Source organism: Lynx canadensis, chromosome D4 (genome assembly GCF_007474595.2).
Source record: "Lynx canadensis isolate LIC74 chromosome D4, mLynCan4.pri.v2, whole genome shotgun sequence".
Lineage (NCBI taxonomy): Eukaryota > Metazoa > Chordata > Mammalia > Carnivora > Felidae > Lynx > Lynx canadensis.
This window is the reverse complement of record NC_044315.2, coordinates 79,415,058-79,439,542: the sequence shown is the minus strand read 5'-3', so window position 1 is coordinate 79,439,542 and position 24,485 is coordinate 79,415,058.

Sequence of the window (24,485 nt, the reverse complement as noted above, 5' to 3'; positions counted from 1 at the left end):
GCTCATGTATCTTAGGTCAGCTGGTAGGTGGGCTGGGGGCTTGCTAGTCTAGCATGGCCTTGGGTGGGATGCTTCATGGACTTGCTCATTCTCTGGCCAACGAACCCGGGCTTGTTCTCATGGCAGAACAGGACGTTGAGGGCAGAAGCAGAAATATACAAAAGCTTTTCCAGGCTTCTCCTTGCATCTGGTTTGCTACCGTCTCAAGGGCCAAAGTAAGTGATTCGGCCACGCCTAGAGTCGGTGTGGGCAGGGCTACCCCGGGGGAGGGATGCTTGGAAGTTCGTGGATTGCAATGCAGTCAATCCGCCACAGGCTTCATCTTGACCCTGCCACTCACGAGCTCCCGGAACAGAGGTGCGGGCCTTGAAAGTCTCAATCTCAGCCTCTTCGTCTGTCGAATCTGGCAGAGATGTGGTGAGGTTTATTTATTTAAAAAAAAAATTTTTTTTTTTAATGTTTATTTATTTTTGAGACAGAGAGAGACAGAGCATGAACAGGGGAGGGTCAGAGAGAGAGGGAGACACAGAATCCAAAGCAGGCTCCAGGCTCTGAGCCATCAGCCCAGAGCCCGATGCGGGGCTCGAACCCACATACCGCGAGATCGTGACCTGAGCCGAAGTTGGACGCTTAGCCGACTGAGCCACCCCGGCGCCCTGAGATGTGGCAAGGTTTAAATGAGATAGGTGCGTGTTAAGTATTTCGCACCAGATGCATGGCGGTTGCCTAGGAACGCTTATCAAAGGTTCAAGGATAAACGTTCAAAGATGGGCGTTGCGGGTCTGGTGAGAAGAATGGAAAAAAAAAAATACCTATATGTCTGTCCATAGGTGCCTATGGACCTAGGCATGGGTGTAATAAAACACTTTTTATATGTAATAAAACACTTTTGTAATAAAAGTAATAAAACATGTAATAAAACACTTTTTTAGCCCTCAGGTCAATGGATCTCTATGCTGGCATGGAAGGATGTTTGTTGAGTAGAGAAAAAAAGCAAATTTCTGCACAACTTACAGTGTGTGATGCCATTTTGTGTGTGTGTTTATGTGTGTGTGTGTGTGTGTGTGTGTAAAAGAGGGAGAGAGAGAGAGAGAGAGAGAGAGGATCATGGCAGCTATAGGTTTATTCCTGTTTATAGAGAAATGTTTGGAAAACTACGCCCCAAACTATAAGTGGTAGGATTCAATCCTTCTGGATTGTTTGAATTTTTACAGTGAACATACATTATTTGTGGAATGGAAAAAGAAAAGAAAACTAGAAAAAAATATTCGGGCAAAGAACATAAAAAAAGATGGCTTTTCGGTTTTAAGTCATCGGAAGAACTTGCTAATAGCCTCTACAAAATAATAAAAACTATAAACTAGTATAAAAATGCTAATAGCTACTCTTTACTGAGGACTCATTATGTGCTGAGTATACTCCACGCCCCTCATCTAGCAAACATGAAAGGTGAGTGGGATCCCCCATTTCCCAGGGAGGAAACTGAGGCTCAGAGGAGGAAAGTGGCCCCGTTGAGAGCTGTCTTTCAGGGTCGGCCAACACTACCTCTCTGTGCTGCTTGGCACCTGCTGTCACACCGACAGGCTCTGTGCCACTCCGGTGCCCCACAGAGTGGACTGGCTGCTCTGCGGGCAAGGCCTGTGGGAGGGCGACAGGAAAGGAGGAACATTCCGGAAGAGTCGGAGGCCACCTGGGGGCCTCTGGCAGCCAGCTGCCCTCCTCCCTCTGCCCTCGGCTGTTGGGGTGTCCCCGTGGCCCACGTCCCCATGGTCGCTTCGAGCCATCTACGGCTGACAACGGGAGCCCCGAGAAGGCTCCACCGACGTTCCCGACCTTCTTAGTTGGTGGGACCAAACTGCTCCGGGAGGGGAGTAGGGCCAGGGAAGGAGGCCCTGCCGGTCTGAGAGCCCCTCCCTTGTGCCCCCAAACCTCAGAAGGAGTCTCCTGCCACCATTTCCCGGCCTGGGGTGGCAGTGAGACAGTGTCTCCGGGTTTCTTCTCCAGGACAAGGAGCCCCAGGATGTCAACTCCTTTACCCCCTTGTCCTCCAACAGTCCTCCTGTCTCCTCTCCGTCTCCTGGGATCCGTTCACAGCTTTTATTTTGTTTTGTTTTATTATTACCTTATCTTATTTTGTTTTGTTTTATTTTATTATTTTATTTTTTGTAACAGCTTTATTGAGATATACATCCCACCGTCCACCCATAAAGTGTGAAATTCAATGGTATTGCAGTTCAGATCAATTCAATTGAATGGTATTCGCAAAGCTGTGCAACCCCCCCCCCCCAAATTCGTTTTTAAACATTTTCATTTTTTAAAAGAAAACCCACTTCCCTTTACCTGTCACCTTCCACTCCCCCCCACCCATCCCTCCCAGGCTGGGGCAGCCACTTAACTCCTGTCTCTATAGATTTGTGCACCATGAACATTTCATACAAATGGAATCATACGATCTGTGCTCTTTGATGATGGGTTTCTCTCAGCATGTTTGCAAGGCTCATCCATGTATCAATACTTCACCCCCTTTTTAAAACAGATTTTTAAAAAATGTTTATTTATTTATTGTGACAGGCAGAGAGAGAGAGAGAGAGAGAGAGAGAGAGGGAGAGAATCCCAAGCAGGTTCTGTGCTGCCAGTGCAGAGCCTGATGTGGGGCTCGATCTCACGAATCGTGAGATCATCACCTGAGCTGAAATCAAGAGTCGGACGTTGAACTGACGGAGCCACCCAGGCACCCCAGTACTTTACCCCTTTTTGTGGCTGAGTAATATTCCATCGTTTTGCCAAATGGATAAACGTGGCTTCGTGTATTTCATTTGGTGAATACCTTTTTCTTCTACTTCCCCAAAGGATCGACCAGCCACGAAACTCAAAGACAGCTGACAGATTAACAACAAAAATGAGAGACAATTTCTAAGAATATTTCATGAGAAGAAGGTCACACAAATGGGAAGAAATGATGCACCAGGTGGGGTGCCTGGGTGGCTCCGTCGGTTGAGTGTCCGACTTCGGCTCAGGTCACGATCTCACGGGGGTCCGTGAGTTCGAGCCCCGCATCGGGCTCTGTGCTGATGACTCAGATCCTGGAGCCTGCTTCCAATTCTGTGTCTCCCTCTCTCTGCCCCTCCCCCACTCATGCTCTGTCTCTCTCTGTCTCAGAAATAAACATTAAAAAAAAATCTAGAAATGATGCACCAGGAATTTCATGGCAGCTTTTTTTTTTTTTTAAATAACTGGAGAAATGACGAACAGTAACAGTGATCAGCATTCCGGCGCCCCGTGCGGTCCCGTGGGTTTACTTTCATTGACACGAAACGCTCTCCGTGACATACAGCTGAGTCGATTATACGATGCCGTTGTTATGAAAACTATCCTTTTGCCTGTGTGGGAGGACGTTCACCCAAATGTGCACACGAACATTTATCTCTGAGGGGTGAATTTCAAGTGGGGTGTGTGCATTTTTATTTTGGGGGGGAAAAGAGTAAGGAAGCTGGGGCTAGGCATAAACAAATGTAGCAACGTAAGATGGACCTTAAGATAGACACCTAAGGGCGTGTTTGCTCCCCCCAGGGTATGCCGGGAAATTGCGTTTGTGGAAAGGGCCTCCTCGGTGAGCACTAGGAAACTGATAGGGCTGGATGATCACATTTATGTTTGGCTCTGAGCTCCCCAGCAGCCAAGGCAAAGAGGGAAAGGAGCATCTATAGCTTGCTCTGGCTCTTTTCCCCTCACTCTGCACCGTTACGGTCCCGTGACCCTGGACAAGTTAAGTGACTTCTCTGGGCCTCCGCTTCCTCGTGTGGGAAGCGGGGCGGCCGCCCGTCCTCCTCCCGGTGAGAAGGAAATTGAGCCGGTAGGTGTGGAAGGTGCTGAGGGCAGGGCCTGGAGAGCAGCCAGTGCTCCCTGGTCCTCCTCCATCTGACTCTTCCCTCCCACATGCCCTCTCTGCCTCGACTGGACCGTCCCTGTGCCGTGAGCCGAGGCCCAGCTCATTAGGATTTGTGTGCCCTTGGGCCCAGCTGGCCTTCCCAGCGTGGTCTCCCCCTACCCCTCTCCTCGCATCTCTGCTCTAGCCAGATGGCTCTCTACTGGTTCCGGGTCCACAGCTGAGCCCCTCTCTTTCTCACCTCCCTAGGCTGTGCCGTCTGCGCGCCTCTCTCTCCTTCCTCCCTTCACCCAGCCGATGCCTCCTTACCTTGTGGGTTATGGCTTAGATGCCACCTCCCCCAGGAAGACTTCCCAGATTCCTCAGCCCCCCACTGCGCTCCCCTGCTCCTCCCACGTGGTATGGGTGTGGTCTGCTCCCCTTCAGCGTCTCCTACCACCTGGTGTGTGGAGGGCAGCGACCCTTAGCGTGTTTGTGACTCACAGACCTTTCGACACACAGGGGCCGGGGGAATATCTGATGAGTGGCTGGAGATAGAGTAGAGCTTGATGGGAGAAGTCCAGGCTGGCGAAGGCCTAGTGCGTTTGGGCTGCACGGTGAGAGCCGACAGGGCACCTGGGTGGCTCAGTTAAGCACCCGCCTCGTGATTTCAGCTCGGGTCACGAACCCAGGGTCATGGGATCGAGCCCCACGTTGGGCTCTGCGTTGACAGTAGGGAGCCTGCTTGGGATTCTCTCTCCCCCTCCTTCCTTCTCCGCCCCTTCCCCACTCATGCTCTCTCTGTCTCTCTCAAAATAAATAAATAAACCTAAAAAGAAAAAGAGAAAGAATCTAAACATCCATCACTTAGGAAATAGATTTTAAATCTCCGGGATGAATATTCACTAGATCATAGTTCATCTAAGTCACGTCTCAACCCCTGGACCCAAAGGCAACCCACTGTTTTGTAAATAAAGTTTTATTGGAACATTAGTCATGCTCCCTTGTTTATACGTTGTCTGTGGCTACCTTCATGCCACAAGTGCGGAGCTGATTTGTTACAACGCAGACCCTATGGCTCTCAAAGTCGGAGCAAAATATTTACCATCTAACCATTTACAGAAAACGTCCACCAATCCCTGAACTAAGTGAAAATACCGCATATTGTAAAATGCACCATTACTTACGTACCGCTAACAAAGAAAAAAAATCATGCCGGTTAGACTGTGACAAGCCATCGAATTGTAAGAAGCCCGATGCGGGGCTTGATCTCATCGGCCACCTAATCCTAAATCCTGATGCCCTGAGCCACCCAGGTCCCTGTGGCTGAGGTCCCTGTGGACTCTGTCTGAGCGTATGTGTGGGTCCCTCATTTTTACAGACCCGTCTGCTTGCAGCTTTAAGCGGGGCTTTCTTTTGCAGGGCAGGGTCCGAACATAGGGGATGTGTCGGCTGGAATGAGTGCCCGGCCCCCCTCTCCGCCTCCTCCCTGTCTCCAGCCTCCCCCCAGCTCCCCTTTGTTCTGCACCCTGAAGTCAGAGTTTTCCAGATAATCTGACCGTGTCACCTTCTTGCTTTAAACTTGGCAGAGGCTTTCCTCTGGGCTCGCATCTTTTGCGTGATTTGTCCCCTCCAGCCTTGCTGCCTGTCCCTCCCACTCTCTGCCCCAGCCACACGGGCCTCTTACGTCTCTCCCACGCTGGGCTCATTGCCCACACCTCTGGCACCTTCCCGCCAACCCTCACGATCCTTCTGGCCAACACACACTGGTCCTTCAGGTTTCAATTCAGAGGTCACCTCTTTCAGGGAGCCTTCCCTGACCACCAGGACAGGGGCCCTACTGTGTGCCCACCTCTGTCCCAGCCCTCTGCAACCTGATCTGTGACCTTCACGGCTATCTTCTCCACTGGCCGAGGGCCTCTTGAGGGCATCTTGGTGTCTTTGGCATTCGGCACGGGGTTGGACCTCAGGGTTCCAGGTCCGCCCCTGCCACTCACCGGCTCCGATGGCCACGCTCAGTCGCTCCGGGCTTAGTGTGTGAGACAAAACGTCTCTGTGATGCCAGTCACCGGGTGACAGAGGCCGCCGTAGTGAGTCGTGAGCTGGTCGCGGACTTAATGGTTTCCACCGCCCTCAGGTATCTCGTTCCGCCCCCGTGCCCCTCCTCCGAGCGCCACTGGCTGGAGTTAGTACCTCCATTCCGTATTTGAGAAAACGGAGGCTTGAAGAGGGCCCGTGAGCGGCCACACACATCTGGGGACTGGCCGTCGCAGGTGCAACGCCAGGTCCCTGGTGTGCTCCTGCCGTAAGGCGCTGAGCGATTAGGGAAGCAGTCTGCTGTGCTTGCAAGCCCGGGCGAGATGTGGTCATTTGAGGAGGCTGGGGGGCTTCCAGGTGGAGGCAACAGCCTGAGCCAAGGGAGACTGCAGGAGCGGGAGAAGTTCTCTCCCGGCCTCGCCGAGGCAGGCTGCGCCCGATCGTGGGGACCCCTGGAAGCCAGACCGGGGAATGAACTTCATCCCGGACGCTCCAGGCTGCTGGCGAAGGCTTTGGAGAAGGGAAGAGGCTTCACTCCACAGGGGGGTGAGTCGAGGGGCGGGGAGGCCACTGAGAAGGTTGCAGCCATATCCGAGCAAGAGTGGTGGTAGGCCGGTGGGCGACATCGGGCTGGAGCAGAGGGCTTGCCCCCTCCCCTTGTCCTCTGTCTGACCTTGGCCGGGTTCCCCCACCAGATGCGGTCAGGTTCGCCAGTGCTCTCTGCCTCCGAGGAGGCAGCCGGGATTGCTGTCTGGAGGGTCCAGCTGGGAGGATGGGCTGGGGGTCCGACTGGGGGTGGGGGGGGCGCTGCTGGAGGTGGGAGCCCTGTCTGCCGCCTCCGACTCCGACTTCCACAGGGGGTCAGTGTAACATTAAAGTTCCTCTCGACTGCTCTGCCCTGCACAAGCCGAGGAGGCCCTTGGGTTCAGGAATCCGGGTCAGGTGGTTCTATGCGGAACCCCCAGTGGGCGCCTGGCCCCGTGGGCTGGGGGCGGGGGGGGGGGGGGAGAGATGCGGGAGCCTCTTGGGAATCAATTTTGTTTGTTTTCCTTTTCGCTTTGACTTTAGAGCCGCCGAAGGAACTGACTGAGAAAACCACATTTCTGCAACAGAGGGGTCCAGTCTTCCCTCTCCAAACCCCCGGCCGTGGGGTGGGCCGTTCCAGTGACAGGTTCCAGAGCCCCGGGAAGCCTCAGAGGTTACCTTAGATCTCAGATGAGCTCTAAGTTTGCAACTTTCTGCTCGGCTGTTGAGAAACGGAGACCGGGGAGGTGGTCTGATTTGCAAGGTCTGGTGGCGAGTTAGCCGCAGGGCCAGACCGGACTCTTGGTGGGCCGACCCCCAAGGGGCCCTCTGATTTCGGTGGCACCAGCCTGAGGTGATGACGTCATCGGCAAAGAGCCCTGGGACTTGCAGCCCGTTGTGCCCGGCTCTGGGGAGGCTCTGCCCTCTTTGCGCCACGGGTGAGGAAACCGAGGCCTAGGACGGTTGATGGGCTCCTCGGATAGCAGGTGGAGGTCCAGCTTCCTGATCTCGAACTTGGAGTTCTATAGAGCAGGCCAGTGCTTCCCAAACTCTAGCACACATCAGAAACTCCTGGGAAGATTCTTTGAAAAATGACTTCCTGGGGTGCCTGGGTGGCTCAGTCGGTTGAGCGTCCGGCTCTGGCTCAGGTCATGATCTCGCGGTCTGTGGGTTCGAGCCCCGCGTCGGGCTCTGTGCTGACGGCTCAGAGCTCAGCTGCGTCGGTGTCTTTGTCTCCCTCCCTCTGCCCCTCCCTTGCTCACTTTCTCTCTCTCTCTCTCTCTCAAAAATAAATAAACATTAAAAAAATCTGAAATGCGAATTCCTGAACCCCACTTCCAGGGATTCTGATACATGACATTTGGGGCCGGGCCTTTGTAAACAAACTCCCCCCAAGGAATTCTGGAGCAGACTGTTGGCAACTCCCGCTTGGAGATCCCTGTGGCCAGGTTCACTGCCTCTCAGACTTTGATGCGTATACAGATCCTACGTGGGCATTGTGTTCAAGCCATCCAGATTCGGTGGATCTTAGGTGGGGCCCAAGAGTCTGTAGGATGATGTGTCTAACCAGCTTCCTGATGGTGTTGCTGCTGGGGGACCACTCTCGGAGAACCGCTGTGGTCAAGGCCATACGCTCATCCCCTTGGGCTAGCTCTAGGGTAGATGGGTTGCAAAACCAATGACATCCACCCGGTCGCCTCCTCCCAGGAGGTGCTCTGACCACTCACCCCTTCCTCTGTATTCCCTACATCAGAGGTGGGGGGGTCCCCAACGTAGAAGAACGAAAGACGGAAGTCTCGCCGGACCCCGTTGCTGAGGGGACTCCCGCAGAACCATTGCTGGCAGGGTCTTTTGCTGATGTCCCCGGAGCCTGGGGAGGGGCAGGGACTCTTGAATGGTCGGGGACACGGAGGTGCCACTAACTGGCCAGTGACGCCTCTTCTACGTCTCTTTCCCACGCCTTCTCAATATTATCTCTTACCCCCCTCCTGAATCTTGTGTTATGTTAATAGTTCCCTGAGTGTTTTTAATTAGATGTTCCAAGCACCAGAAAGTTTCCAAAGTTAATTAAAAGTTGCCTCACTGTAATTGTATAAAGGCAGCTTTTGCTTCGGAAAAAATTAAATTCTCATAATTAAACTCCTCTACCCGTTTAACGATTTCAGTGGAATGTTTGGTGTTCGTCCAGTATGAACACCTTGGGAGGGACGCTTGCTCCCCCGGCCCGGAAACTGGTCCGTCTGACACCGTGTCGTAGGGCTCCAGTTTCCCCTCCCTTTGGTGACTTCATGCGCCTGGGAAAGAAAGTTCAAGTCCTCCGTGATTTGGCGGGTATGCGAAAACGCAGGCGCAGAGCTTGCCCCCACATCCTGGCTCGCCCTGTGGGACAGATGACATCTTAGTCACCCCTAGGCACCCCGCCCCTGCCCGGGCTTCCCCATTTCTGCCAGGATTGGAAATTTCCTCACTGTCCCTTCCCAAAAACGTGCCCTGGCGCTCCCACAGCCTCTTTGGCTTTCTGGTCTGCAAACCCCAATGCCGTTCCGCCTAAAGGAGTAAGCGCTGGTGTCCTTAAAACAAAACACTTCACTTCACTGTAGTTACCATAGTGTTGTGGTAGCTTCAGGGGTGCGAGCCGGTGACTCAACGTTTCTGCACGTGACTCCGTGCTCCTCACGCCGAGTGTAGGCTTCATCCCCATCACCTATTTCCCCCATCCCCCCACCCCCCTCCTCTCTGGTGACCACCAGTTTGTTCTCCGTAGTTAAGAGTCTGTTTCTTAGTCTGCCTCTCTTTTTCCTGCCTTCGTCTGTTCTGTTTCGTACGTTCCACACACGAGTGAAACCAGGGGGTATTTGTCTTTCTCCAACGGACTTATGTCACTTAGCACTGTACCCTCCAGGTCCATCCCTATTGTTGCAAATAGCAAGGATTCATTCCTTTTTACGGCCGAATAATATTCCATCGTGTATGTATAATCTAGATATCATATGCATTCCGTATCTTCCTTGCCAAGTGTGTCCTTTAAGTCGAATCCATGGAAGGGGGACCTGGGTGGCTCAGTCGGTTAAGTGCCGACTTCAGGACTGGCTGTGATTTCGCGGTCTCTGAGCTCAAACTCTGCGTTGGGCTCTTTCCCTCCCTCCCTCCTTCTTTCCTTTCCTTTCCTTTCCTTTCCTGTCCTTTCCTTCTCACCTTCCTTCCTTCCTTCCTTCCTTCCTTCCTTCCTTCCTTCCCTCCTTCTTTGCTATTTGCTATGGATGAGCGATGATACTCTGAGATACATAATTCTGCATGCTAGAGCCTACAGCCTGCCTCAGATTGTGTGTGTGTGTGTGCGTGTGTGTGTGTGTCTGGCCCTCTCCCACTCACGCTCTGTCTCTCTCTGTCTCTCAAAAATGAATACATGTGAAAACAATTAAAAACAAATTGAATCCATTGAAAATAGATACATGGCTTATCTCTGTGTACCTAGAATCCAGTATAATGGCGTACTTGTTCAATGGACAACCGAGCTTTTGTGGGTCAGACGGGTCTGGAGCCAAATCCCAGCCAAATCCATTGTTTACTAGTCAGGACAAGCCATGGGCAAGCCACGTAGCGTCTCTAGGCTTTAGTTTTTCACCTTTAGGATGGAGCTAATAATGGAGCCTACTGTGGACGCCTGGCCCGTTCCCCATGTCTGGGTGGGTCCCACCTGTCAGCTGGAAAGGACGGGGGAGCGGTGTAGGCAGGGGGCTTCCCCACCTCTTTCTAGTGACTCAACATTTCTGCACACGACGGGCACCAAGACGTTCAGGGCGCACCAAGAGGACGAACGGCCACCCGCCTTTCCGCAGCCTTGGCTGAGGAGAATTCGGGATTCGCTCCTGGGCGGTGACACCGATGAGTCGGCCTGGCGGGGCCAGTCGGAGACATAAGCCGTGTGATCGATGCCTCCACACGGCCTCCGACGAGAGCTGGGGAGAGACACAACAGGGGGACAAGACATGGAAGGAAGACTCTCTTCAGACCTTTTCCCGGGACGGCGTTAACTGTATCACGGTGGTCCTCCCCTGGGGTGGGGGACAGAGTGATGGCTGCCCCGAAGATTTATGTTTGTCCTGACCCCCATATCCTGGGGGTGTGTCACGTTACATAGCAAAGAGGAGTTCTGGTTGCGGGTGGAGTTAACCTTGTTATTCGCATGAAGAGGGAGGGGGCTCAGATGGCCCCGTTGTAGTCACAAGGGTCCTTGCGAGGGCAAGAAGGAGGCATAAGAGAAGTCAGAGCCCGAGCCTGAGACTGGTATCCCGGATGCTGTGCTGCGGGCTCTGTAGACGGAGGAAGGCGCTGCCAGCCCAGGACCGCGGGCGACCTCTAGCATCTGGAGAAGGCGAGGGAGTGGATGCTCCCCAGAGCGTCCAGAAGGAGATCTGCCCTGGTGTTAGCCCAGTGGCGTGCAGTTTGGACACCTGACCTCCAGAACCGTAAGGCGGTAACTAAACCCGTGTTGTTGAAAGCCACGAAGTTCATGGTAATTTGATACAAAGGCACAAGGCAATTCACCGTTTCTTCACTTCTGTACGTCTTTCCCTTTATTATAACGTCATTAGCATAAAGGAGCCTTTCTGTTTTCAAGCACCTGGGAATGGAGCATTAGCAGGTGGCTTTGATGGAGATTTCTGTCTTTTCCAAATTTTGAGATTAAAAAAAAATGCCACCGTCCCCCGGTCTGCCTGTTCTCTCTCCTTATTTCACCTCTCTGCTCCATCGAGGACTGGTCTGCGTGTCTCTGGAATTTACCAACTACCGTTCTGGCTCTTTCCTAGCTACTCGGACACTTTCCCATCCGCCTAAACCATAGATTCTCTCTGATCAAAGACTTCACATTCCGTATTCCCCCGCTATCCCCAGGTGTTGTTTTATATTTTTACTACCCTATTAAAAAGAATTCATTTGTGACTTTCCTCATCTAGCACCTTCCCTCCCTCCATCCCTCCCTCCATCTCCTTTCCTTTCCTTTCCTTTCCTTTCCTTTCCTTCTCACCTTCCTTCCTTCCTTCTGTCCTTCCTCCCTTCCTTCCTTCCTCCCTTCCTTCCTTCCTTCCTTCCTTCCTTCCTTCCTTCCTTCTTTGCTATTTGCTATGGATGAGCGATGATACTCTGAGATACATAATTCTGCATGCCAGGCCACAGACGGTATCACCTATTCCAGTACCCGATGCGGTCTCCCTCTTTGCCCGGCCCAGAGCAGCATCTCCTGACCACGGCGAATGGCCCTGACCTACTTTGTTATCTCATTATTCTGGGTGTTGCTACCTGCCAGTGTATTTTTAACTATCGTGTCATGTCCTCTGAATTTAAACTTTCTCACCACTTGTCTACCTGGAAGCTGACAAGCTCCTTTGTTTCTATTTCATTTCCCTGCCTTCTGGAAGATCAAGAGTAAAGTTTTGACCAAAACCGCTAAAAAGGGTCTGTACCCTGGGAGGGAGGAGAACCCACCTGCGCTATTCCTTTAAATCTAATTTCGACTCGTCCGGTGCTGAGCATTCGTATCCTGATGTGTCTTCGCCAAGGCTGCATTCCGAGGTGAGGGGGGTTATTGCAAACCGCCCTCAGGTTCAAGTTCAGACGTGGGATACGCACCTTCGATGTCACAGGTGGAGTGTCCACGTGCCTAACAAAGATGAGAATCGAGGGCTGCCTGTGGACGAGTACGGGTGCCGGCAGTTTTGTTCAAAATCCTTTGCGGGGAATTGAGGGGTTCCCACGGGAACCCCATGTAACACATTTTTTTAGCGAGTTGGAAGAAAAAGTCGTTAGCGGTTTAACGGGGCAGAAATGGGTCCCCTAGAATCACTAACATCATTTATGCACCATGAACATCCTGCAGATGCATGAACGGTTTCACCGTGAAATAAATCAAGAACCCCCAAAACATTTTGCAGCCAGCTCAGCCCCACAGACACCCATTCGAGCGTCCTTGGTTCTCTGCTCCTCTGTTCCCAAGTTAAAAAAAAAAAATTGTGGGAAAACACATCTAACATAAAAATTGCCATTTAACAACGTTCGATTCAGTCGATTCAGTGACGTTAATTACATTCACGATGTCGTACAACATCACGGCTCTATTTCCGAACATTTTTATCGCCTCAAACAGAAACGCTGTACCATTAAGCAATAATTCCCATCTCCCCTTCCCCTGGCAACTCCTATTTATTTATTTATGTATTTGTTTACTTATTATTTAATTTTTTAGAGAGAGATGAGCGGAGGAGGGGCAGAGAGAGACAGTTTCCTTTTAATTTTAAGGTTGATTTATTGATTTTGAGACAGACAGAGAGAATGCAGGCAGGGGAGGGGCAGAGAGACAGGGGGAGAGCCTGCTTGGGGGTGTAGCGCAAAGCCTGACGCGGGCCTCGATCCCACAACCCTGGGATCATGACCTGAGCCGAAATCGAGACGGACGCTCAACCAACTGAGCCACCCGGGCGCCCCCTCCCCTTTCCCTGGTGTCTTCTAATCTCCTCTCTGTCTCCATGAATTGGCCCTCTTCCAAGCGTTTCGCCGAAGTGGAATCATACAACATTTCTACTGTTTGTGGCTGAACGATATTCCTTTGTGTGAATATACTACATTTGGTACACCCATTCATCTGTGGATGGATGGACGCTTGGGTGGTGGGCACTTTTGGTTTAGGGGGATCATGCTGCGGTCACCGTTGGAATGCCCGTGTCTGTCTCTCTATTTTCAGCTCTGTTGGCTACAAACCAAGGACCGGGACTACTGGCTAACAGGGCAACCGTGCGTTCTGCCGCGGCAGCACTGTGTTACTTTCCCACCCGCGGCGCACGAGGTGGGCACCTTCCCTTCGGTCTATTTCCTTCCCCCTTCCTATTTTTCCTTTTACTAAAACCACTGTTAACCCCATTACCCCTCACCCTCCAATTTTTGTACAGCCCTCATGTACGTAACTTGTTTTTTTTTTGAGAGAGAGAGAGAGAGAGAGGGGACACAAGTGAGAGAGGGGCAGAGAGAGAGAGAGAATATCCCAGGAGGGGGAGGGAGGGCGGTGAGAGATAGAGAGAGAGAAGCAGGGCTCACCTGAAGAGGGACACGTGTTCACACAAAACAGAGTTTGTGTTCACCTGGAGCAGGGCTCGTACTCACCCGACGGGGGGGCTCAAACTCATGAACCGAGAACTCATGACCTGAACTGAAGTCAGATGCTTAACATCTGAGCCATTCAGGCACCTGGTACATAACTTTTTAAAATCCGGTTTCTCTGTTCCCATTTTTACCCAAATTATTCACAAAGAGTGGCCTAAGGCTTAAAAAAAATGCCAATTCCCACCCAGAAAGAGTAACGTTCATGCCGCCACGGAGCTCCCACACTATCAGATGAGCTGGGCTCTACATGAATCGCCATAAAGGATCAAAGTACAACCGGATTATGGCACATTTCAGATGCAATTCCATTTTCACATTACCTTTACGTATCTCCAAAGACTAAGTAATTCCTAGATATTTTTGGCCCGTTCCCAGATTTTTTTTTTTATTCCAACATCATAGCGCGAAGACTCAACAGGTAATAGTCAAAGTAAATTTTAGTGCAAACAATCTGAAGTTTAGCATGAAGTAACGCGCAGCAGACCTACCCCATCGTTTTACAAAAATAAGGTATTTGCGAAGCCACCACAGAGAGAAAGCACAGAATCACCGCTGAAAGGCATTCAGGCTCACACACAGCAAACAAAAATAACTGACCTTAAAGAGATTTCTCTTCCTTCCGGTTAGGAGGCATTCTTTTCAGCCTTGTGTGGATACAATGCATCGGAGTGCAGAAAGCATGTGGCGGGAAGCATGTAGTATGTGAACGATACACGTTAGTTACTACAGGATATCTGGGTGCATCACGCAAGGGTGAGTGCGTGCAGAGATTTGGAAACTGTAGAACAGAGAGGACGTGTTCAGCTAAGACTCAAAGCTAGTTAGTGGCTGAGCGTGGACGTGACTTAGGTCTCCCACACTCGGCACTGGTGTCAGCCACCGGAGCTCTGAGCTGTGCCTTCTGGAAGCATCTGTGCTTTATCTCCACGTAGCTTGAGCACCCGTTAGCAACAGGTGTCCTCCGGCATCAGAAAAGCCTAAGAGAGGTGATAATTTGGGTCTGGGAGCTCTCGCATTTTTTCCATGTAGATTAACGATAATTGCTTCTGCTCTTTACCACATTTCGGTGTAGGAAAGCTTTCATAGAAACGCTTCCCTTTCAGATAGTGGGGATGCCAGTAGTTCAGTGATGGGTGTTGTCCCATAATCATCGTGTAGAGGGTTTTAGGCGAAGGCTTTTCAGTTTCCGAGATGGTGGATGATGCTGGTCGCGCTGTGACTGGTCCGGATTTGGACTTGACAGAGGGAGCGTGGCCTTCAAAACCCGTGCTTGTTTGAACCTGTTGCATTTCTGGAACATTTTTCCTTTGGTTGTCTGGAAACAAGACAACAGGCAAGGCCTGAGGTGATCAGCGCTATGGCTCCCTATGATGCGCCTTCCCTCGTCTCTTCTTCCCCCTCTCCTCCTGTCCCAGCCTTAGCTGAGCCTCTCTTTTGTTTCAGGCCCTATGCCCCCTAACGGGCATCTGGGCAGGGATGCGACACCGTCCCTGCCCTCCCAGTGCCGAGCGGGGGCCACGTACAATGTACCATGGGAAGTCCTGGGGTGGAGGAAACCCAGGGCCAACCTGGGCACCCCAGGGGCTCCCCAGATGAGGTGGGGCCCAGGTCTCAGCCCCAGGGAGGCATTCGTACAGCTTGTTGCTGTTCCCCAATTTAACTGCCCCCTTTTATAGACTCCACGCCCTCCGGCCAACTCTGGGAAATCAGTCTCAGCCAATGGCATTTGCGGACCTTCAGCAGTAAGCACTGGCTCAGGGCCCAGAACAAAGGAATAAACTTCACACCTGGCCTGTCTCAGACCCGCAGCGGTGGGTTCTTTGGATTGATATTTTGCTTGGAGCCTTGGTTTTATTTACCTTCTCCTGAAAATCGGGGCCATTCTCTTCCTTCTTTCTTTGGCAAGCTTGACTTAATCTTATGTTATACTTAGGAAAGCGCAGGGCCCCATCGGCCCCCAGGCCTGCCTTCCCCTGGGTAAAGACAGGCAGAGAGCATAAGCTTGGCTGGGAGGAAAGAGAGGGAGCTGGGACTCTGCAGGGAGGCCTATGTTTATAGCCTTTTCTTTCTTTTTTTTTTTTTAGCTTAAAAAAAATTAAGGTGAAATGCGTGTAGCCTACAATTAACCATTTAATTTTTTTTAGTGTTTATTTATTTTAGAAAGGGGCAGGAGGAGCAGAGAAAGAGGGGGACAGAGGATCCAAAACAGACTCTGTGCTGACAGCGGACAGCCTGACGTGAGGCTCGAACTCACGAACCGTGAGATCATGGCCTGAGCTGACGTTGGACGCTTAACGGACTGAGCCACCCAGGCGCCCCACAATGAACCATTTAAAGTGCACGATGGCAGCGACATGTGATGCGTTCACGGCGCTGTGCCAACACCATGTCTCTCTAGTTTCAAAATACCTCCATTGCCCTGAAAGGACACCCTGCCCTCAGTAACTAATCACTCCCCATTTCCCCTGTCCCTGACCCCTAGGAACCACTCATGTCTTTCTGTCTCTATGAACTTGTCTACTCTGGATATTGACTCTAAAAGGGATTGTTCAACATGGGACTGTTAGGGGCTTTAGCGTGTCCCTCAAAATTCACATGCTGGAGTCCTAACCCTGAGACCCTCAGAATATGATGGTATTTAGAGGTGGGGTCTTTACCGAGGGAATTAAGTTAACTGAGGTCCTTAGGATGAGTTCTAATCCAATATGACTGGTCTTCTTATAAGAAGAGGAGGGTAGGGCACAGGCGTACGTAGAGGGAAGCCACATGAGGACACGGGGAGATGGCCACCCTCCAAGCCAAGGAGAGAGGCCTTGGGGGAAACCCAACCCCTGACCCCTCGATCTCAGACTTCTGATCTCCTGAATAGTGAGCAGATAAAGTTCTGTTGTTTTAGGGTTTCTGCTAAGTACCACGTAGCCTGTGCTCCTTCGTTACAGTAGGTTTAGCGAACTAACACCGTGATCCTTTTTTTTTTTTTTTTTAAATAGACTTTCTCATTTAGAGCAGTTTTAGGTTCAGAACAAAACTGAACAGAAGGCACAGAGTTCCGTAGGCACCTGGGCCCCACGTAGGCACACGCAGGGCCTCTGTCACTTACAGCACCTTGCAGTGACTTTCTGTGTCTGGCTTCACTCCCGTAGTGCCGTGTCCTCGAGGTTCATCCGTGCTGTCTCTGGTGTCAGTCCTTCCGTCCTTCCTATGGCTAGAGAATACTCCGTTGCATGGCTACACCACAGTTCATCTGTCTGTTGATGGACATTCGAGTTGCTTCTACCTTTTTGCTGCTGACAACATACGTGTACAGGTTTCTGTGTGGATGTACGTTTCCATTTCTCTCGGAAGTATACCTGTGAGCGGAATTGCTGGGTCTCATGGTAACTCAGTGTTTGACTCTTTGACGCCTTTATAGTCTTTCTCTTTTCTTTTCTCTTTTTAAAGTTTATTTATTTATTTTGAGAGGGAGAGAGAAAGAGCTCGAGCAAAGGAGGGGTACAGAGAGAGAATCCCAAGTAGGCTCTCCACTCAGTGAGGAGAGTGTGCAGATGAAATGGAAATGGGTACAAAGGACTTCATACGTATGCGTCATTCTGTAAACATTCGCTACTTTAAGATGTTGGGATGTGTCCTCACGCACATAGTAGCTGCTCTACTTCCTGGCTGTCTTAATTGTTGCAGCTCACCTGGAGGGGTGTGGACACGTGAGGATATCAGGGGACAGCATTCCCACGGGGAGGCAGTGCAGTGCCTAAGGGTGTGGTGGAGGAGAGCACGGGGGAAGGTGTCTTTGGCATTCGTGATGGGGGCGTAAGCAAGAGATACGTTTTCAGGAGCCGGTGGGGGCCAGGCTTCAGAGGCCTGAGGACGCCCCTGACTTTCAGCAGGGCCTTGAATGCCGACATCAGTCTCAGTGCTCGAAGTTCCAAGGCAAAGGGGCAGGTGTCACCAAGATCACAGAATGAGAGCTCTGTTTAAGGCAGAGTTCCTTAGAACAGAGCCAGAAAAATACGCCTTCAGCGTCATGATAATCTACGGAAAGGCCACTACACAAGCACGTCACCAAGTCTTGCAAAAATAAAACAAAGGAGAATGTAAGGGGGCAAAAAAAAAAAAAGACATCACATTGTAAGCCAGGGCTGGCATGAATGCTTAAAATGGGATATCGTTGGCATAAGAGACAATGTGTCTTTGAATCCTGAAGAGTATAATTCAAGAGTAAAGTTACCCGCCATAGCAAGAATTTTTTAAAAACTCAGTTTGTCATAACACTGAATTTGTTCGATGTATACGACTAGGCCGTGCCGTGAAATTAGGACTTTTCGAGTGTATTGAACATATAATATATACAAAGCAATGTGCAATATAGATGATAGGTCCAAGCATATATATTTAATGTACAATCATATATAATCATGTCTATAAGGTATTAGCTACTACTTTAATAATTAAATATTGTTTAATAAAAATAATCCACGCCTGGGCTTCAGAAATGAAATGATATGATTGAAAAAGACAATGATAGGAAAAAAAAAGTGGTAGTGTTACTCATGAGAGGCAACCGCTTTCCATCCTCACTGAGATGGTTTTTCATTTGGACAGATCTGGTTAGTTTTGGGGAGTGAGAGTCTTCTAGAACTTGTATTTATTTTATTTAAACAGTATGTCGGAATTTTACCGTTTTCTCTACTGGCGCCTGTCTTTGGCTCCGCCGACCGGGGCTTTTTGGGCAGGTAACCCGGGGACTGGCAGGGACTTTATGGAGGAAATGGCTGAGTCCTAACCCTCTCCTCAGTGCTAACGGACGCACCCGCCAGCCTGTGCCCTCTCTCCGTTCCTGGAGTTGGGTGAGAAGGGTTGGAATCAGAAGGCCTGGGACACACCGACCCTCAGGTGACCTTGGCTAAGCCCTTGCCTTCTCGGGGTCTTGGTTTTTAGCAGGCGTGAGCAGGGCATCGGGAGAGATGTTGGCATTTCTATCGGCGGGGGGTCAGGGGCCAAATCACGAGGGGTCTGACTGCGGTGTCGCATGCTTACCGAATCATTGGCGGTCCTAAAGGAACAGAAGTCACGTTGAAATTTCATCCGCCTCTCCCAGAACCGCACCCAGAACGGGGCTGTCCGGGAGCCCCCCGCCGTCGCTGTGATGGAGCCCTAGACCAGCAAGGCACCCGCTAAACCGACAAGTCCCCACCACTGCTCAGGCCCGAGCCATGTCACTTCTTGGCCACAAACTGGCGGAACGGATGTCCTGCGCCCTGCATTTGGACAGCTAAGAAGTCCCCGAACTCTGGGAACTTCTGTCACAGCTGCCTCAGGGCCAGGACTGAGATGTCCCTCTCAGGACTCTAGCAGGTGCTGTAAGAGCTCCTGGCCCCTGCGGGGCAGGCTGCACCTGCCCGATGTGGGTCTGGCCACCTGCTCCCAAGTCCTACGGCTCTGGGGGCCACTCCAAGGACTTCTGCAGCCGAGGAATCGCCGGGGCTGCCCTGCTGGTGAGCAGTGTCCCTGTCCTACGTCCTTTGAGCATGGAGACCGAGGCCCAGGGTGTCCCGTGGGTCAGAAAAGCAGTGCGTGGATTTCCAATGGCCTAGTGTTGACCCCCTGGCTCCTATCTTCCCTCTTGCTGGTGGAGGACGCTCACAGGGCCACCCGGACAGGGCTGGGCGGGGAGGTGGGGTGGGTGGTCTTTGGGCAGAGGGCGAGAGGCTCTGAGGGTCTGGCCAAAGGGACGATGTGGCTGCAGTTTAGCCACTTAACATGGGCCAGGGTGGCTGAGGCCGCTGCCCCAGGGCTTGACGGGAGATGTCTATGGTGGAAGTCTCCAGACTTTGGGATGGTGAGATGTGACAACAGGCGCCCAGAGAAAGCCTCGCGTATGGATGGTTAGGTCGGCGTCATCTCATTCCACCCGTTCTCCAAGACCGGAATTCTCTCTGTTAAGGCTAGCTGTGCCCGGATGTGCAGACCGTGCTCGCCGTGACAGGGAGTTCACGGCCGCCACCCCCCGATATGAGCCACCCCCAGCTTGTATTCACCACCTTGGCCCGGGGCGGCTTCCGGCCTGGGCTTTGGGGCCTTCTCTTCTCCAGTCCTTTGGCCTGTCCCTCAAGAAACATAGATTCTGACCTCGGCTAGTGACCCCTCTGCTGGCCCATGTCCCTCTGCAAGGCCAGCTGAGGGGGGGAATGGGACACGGCCTTCGGCAGCCCGGCCCAGCCTCGCGAGCCCCCGATGCCAGGCTGCCGGCCGCCCCGAGCTGTTTCATTGGTCCGAGGCCAACCCGAGTGATGCCCGATGCCAGGAGGCGGAGGATGATGGGCCCTCCCGTCCCTCCTGCTCCCTCTGACTCCCACCTCCCGCGTCTGGAGCTGAAGCCTGAACTCTGCCCCCTGCCCCCACTCCCCCGGCTGATAAAGCTTCCCACTCCCACGAGATCACGGCTGCCAGGACCACCAGGGGAGCTCTCCTCCCCACAACCATCCTTCCTGGGCTCTCTCATCCGTGCCCTTGGCTTCCAGGTGCCACCTCCAAGCTGGCCTCCCAGACTGACACCTTCAGCCTGGGTACCTCCTTGGTACTGCTGGTCACAGACCCCGCAGCCTCATGACCTCGTCCATCTGGGCCACCGCAGGCACCTGTCACTCAGTAGGTCCCAAACCGTTTCTACCCACAGTCCTCCCGGGCGAGCCCTCACTTCAGCTGTACAACACCCCCCGCCCCTGCCCCCTGTCACCCAACCACCCGCTGCCCCTGCCACCGCGACAGCCATCCGATTATTCTGCCCACACCTTCCCCCCCGGGCCACTTCCCTCCCCGCCAGCACCCACGTCCTGGCTCTCAAATCAGCTCTGACCACGTCACTGCTGCTCGCGGTCCTTCAATGGCTCCCTGGTACCTTTTTACTAAATTCTAACTCTGTCTCCTGCCCATCTTTCCAGCCGCATCCCCAACCCCCTCTCCTCTTGCGTTTAACTCGCAGGTCAGATGAAACCACGTGCGATTCCCCCGACACCCAATCTGTTCAGTGACCCCAAGGCTCTTCTCCCTCTGAAGAATGCCGGCCCCTGTCCCTGATCTGAGCCCTCTGGTGGACACCTCTTTGTGCCTCAAAACCCTACTCAGGTGTTCCTTCTGTCTGCAGCCCTCCCTCAACACGACACTTACCACTCCCCTCCTCAAACTACCTCTCTACCCTAAACACACCATCCACTCATTAATCCAATGGATATATATGTTTTGGCAGCTAATTTTTGTTGACCATCTGCCAGACATTTGATCCCTGCCCTCCTAAGGCTTGCGAGTCTGAAGTGAAACTCACACACACGCTTGTAAATTGTGATATGTGCAATAAAGCAAAAGCGTAATGGAGTGGGATGTACTGGTGGGTGGTTAGCTTGAGGAGTCATGGGAGCACTCGAGTAAGTAGCATTTGTGCTGAGACCTGAGTAGGAGTCGTCTCCGACTTCCCCCAGGGGAAGAGCAGCGAAAGACCGAACAAACAGCTCGTGCAAAGGCCCTGAGGTGAGAAGGAGTGGGACGCCTTCAATAAAGCAAAGAATGTGAGTGGCTAGATCTCAGGGCCCAAGGAGGCAGAGGTGGGATGACGCGAGGCTAGAGAGAGAGAAGCAGGAGTCTTGCGGTGGGGGCCCAGCAGGGACAGTCATGGGTCACCGGGGAGGCTGGGCTGGGAAGGGACAGGGAAGCAGCTTTAATTTGCTCTCGCGGAAGCGACATCCCTCAGGAGACAGTTACGCCTGCCTTTACTAGCCTAGTAAAGACCAGAGAGGACAGTCGATGCTGGGTATTCGGGGGTCCTTGCAGTCATGACTGTAACAGGCAACATCCTGGCTGCCATCCTTCCCCTTCTTTTCTCCGTCCTCCCCAAAGGCTCTCAGGTGCTCCCTTAAGCATGAGGTGAGGGCGTCAGCCCCTCAGTCTTCGGGGCCAGCGGGATAAAGCCACGACTCCTTGATTTGGCACCCAGTGTTCTTCAGGTGCTAACCTAGGTTCTCCCCCGCCTAATTTCCTACCCACATTCCCTGGGCTGCAGACATCCTGAACCCTTTGTGCACTTGACCGTCCCCGGGTGCCAATGCCCTTTCCTTCCTTCTGTGCCTGAGAAGTGTCTCCTCCGCCTCCTCAAACCTCACCGACCTGGTTAAGTACGTCCTCCTTTACTCTCAGTGCCCCTTGGACACATGTGGGTGCCGTGGGCAGTGAGTAGAGGAGGCAGTGGAAACAGGTGGGCTGAGAGGGAGTGTCCTCTGCCCTTTGCCAGCTGTGCGGCTTCGCGCAAGTTACTTAACCTCTCTGAGCCTCATCTGTGGCATGAGGATTGTGATCCCTCCCCACCGGGCTGTTGATGGGATTTATTTGGGAAGACATACGCCCAGGGAAAGCGCAGAGCTTGGGGACTGGAACTTAATAAAGTACTTGATAAATGCTAGTTGCTTTTGTTACTACTGCGGTGGGTGCGTTGGGGTTGGCTATTTTTGCATTTGTCTCTACCGTCAGGCGGGGGCTGCTTTGACCTCCTCGACCTCAGTTCACTCCTGCATACAATGGGAACTTAATCGGCTATCGTTTATAGTAGCGGGTATAACCGAGCAGAGGGCCCAGCTAGCACCCAGCCCCTCATGGAGTGAATGTTGATTTGCTGCCTTTTCTCCCTAGAAGGGCCTGTGGCTTCCCCTTCTCGGCATCTTTGCTCCTGGCTCAGTGCTGGGCGGTGGGCGTCAGAACCCCCCAGGCTGTGGCCCTCAAACTCCAAGCTCTGGAAAGCCCCGGGAGGCCTCTCTTCTGCTCTCCTGGCCCCTCAAGCTTTCCAAGGTCTGGCCACCGCTTCTGTCTCTTCTGCAAACGGCTCAGACGCACCCGAAGCTCAGGGCTTCTGTTCGTTTTGCTTCTGCCTCTTGAACCAGCCTGCAGGCCCCCCTGCTCTGTCTCCAGCAGGGGTGGGCACCCATATATGGGCTGGCTAATGGCCAGGAGACCCCCTTGGTCTCAGCCTCCTGCCCCAACCCCCGGGGCCGGTGGCAGTGAGCCCTGAGTCAAGCTGCTTGCGTGTGAACCCATGCCCCTCTGCTTGGGAGCTGACTCCCTTCGCTCTGAGCCTGTTTCCTTATCCATAAGGGAAGGTATCTTGCAGGACTGCCCTGAGAGAACCCACACTCAGCTGTTGTGTGTACCAGCCCACGATCGTGTGCCTTTAAGACCAGAAATGCCTCCTCAAGGATGTGTGGGTAAATATTCCCTCCCTAAATATTTGATTTAAAGAGCTTGACTTGGAGGACGAAATAAAATAAAGCTGCGGCTTTTTGCCATGTATTATTAATGGTCGTAAATGGGCGAAGGCGTGGGTTCTCTGTCCAATGATGCTGTTCCTTGGAGCAGTGGATCTTTAACTAGGTCTCACTTACTGAAAACTAGGCTGTAAAGGCGGCAGGGGTGGGGGTGGGGGGGGATGAATTCTCTCCAGGTGGAATGATAAAGACGCGGCCCAGGCATCTTGCCACATGGCTTGTGGGACCAGGAGATGGTGGGGAGAAATGCAGTTCATTCATTCATTCACTTATTCACCAGTTCATCCATTCATTCATTTGTTCACCCGTTCGTGTCTTAGGGCAGTTTGTGTCCATACTTAACTCCTTTCTCCTTACTCCAATCCCTTCCCTCCCCTCCCTACCTCTTCCTCCTTCCTTCCTCCTTCTTTCCTTCCTTCCTCCTTCTTTCCTTCCTTCCTTCCTTCCTTCCTTCCTTCCTTCCTTCCTTCCTCTGTCCTTCCTTCCTTCCTCCCCCCTTCCTTCCCTTCCTTCTTCCCTCCTTCCTTCCCTTCCTTCTTTTCTTCCTTCCTTCCTTCTTCCTTCCTTCCTTCTTCCCCCCTTCCTTCCCTTCCTTCTTCCCTCCTTCCTTCCCTTCCTTCTTTTCTTCCTTCCTTCTTCCTTCCTTCCTTCTTCCCCCCTTCCTTCCCTTCCTTCTTCCCTCCTTCCTTCCCTTCCTTCCTTCCTTCCTTCTTCCTTCCTTCCCTCCTTCCTGCCCTTCCTTCCACCTTCCTTCCTTCCTTCCTTCCTTCCTTCCTTCCTTCCTTCTTCCTTTCCTCCTTCCTGCCCTTCCTTCCTTCCTTCCTTCCTTCTTCCTTCCTTCCTTCTTCCTTCTTTCCCTCCCTCCTTCCTTCCTTCCCTTCCTTCTTTTCTTCCTTCCTCAATACCACCAATGGAGGTAGGGAAAATTATCTCTGTTGTACAGATGACATAGCTGAGCCTCAGAAAAGTACAACTTCTTGCAGCCTTTACATAGTGGGGAGGTGGTGGGTAGGGACTTTGAACCCTGCTGAGGACCACAGCCCACCTGAAGGCGAGAGAGTAGTGTCTGGCTCGTCCTCGTCTCCCCAGCTCCTGGCTCCGCGTTTTCTGCCAGTGTCTTTTTGGCTGCTGGTGGAGGATTGGTTTCAGGCTTGACCTCCCTGTGCGTCCTGAACAGACAGTGGCAGCTCCTGTGTTCAAGATGGGGACACGGAAGCTTCGGACACGGACCTCTCCTCAAGGAGTTCGCGCTCGAGTGGGCAAGCCAGACGGCACCTTGCGTGAAGCGTGGGGGCAGACGGCCGCACACCAGCCCAGCCAGAGACACGACCGGGCTGGAGAAAACAGCACCTGCCCACGCTTCAGGGAAGGGAAGACCCGCTCAGCGTGCCAACAGGGCATCCCCCGCCCCCCAAGATCAAATTGATAACAACAGGTTCGTTCCCGGCACCTGATTTATCTGCCGAGCAGATTCTCCCCTGTGCGACCACGTCGCTGGAGCTGTCACCCCCAATACAAAGGCTAGACAAATGCCCTCTCAAGATTTCATGTACCAGTAGGCGAATGAAATCATAACTCACTTTAGGAGCCAGTGATACATA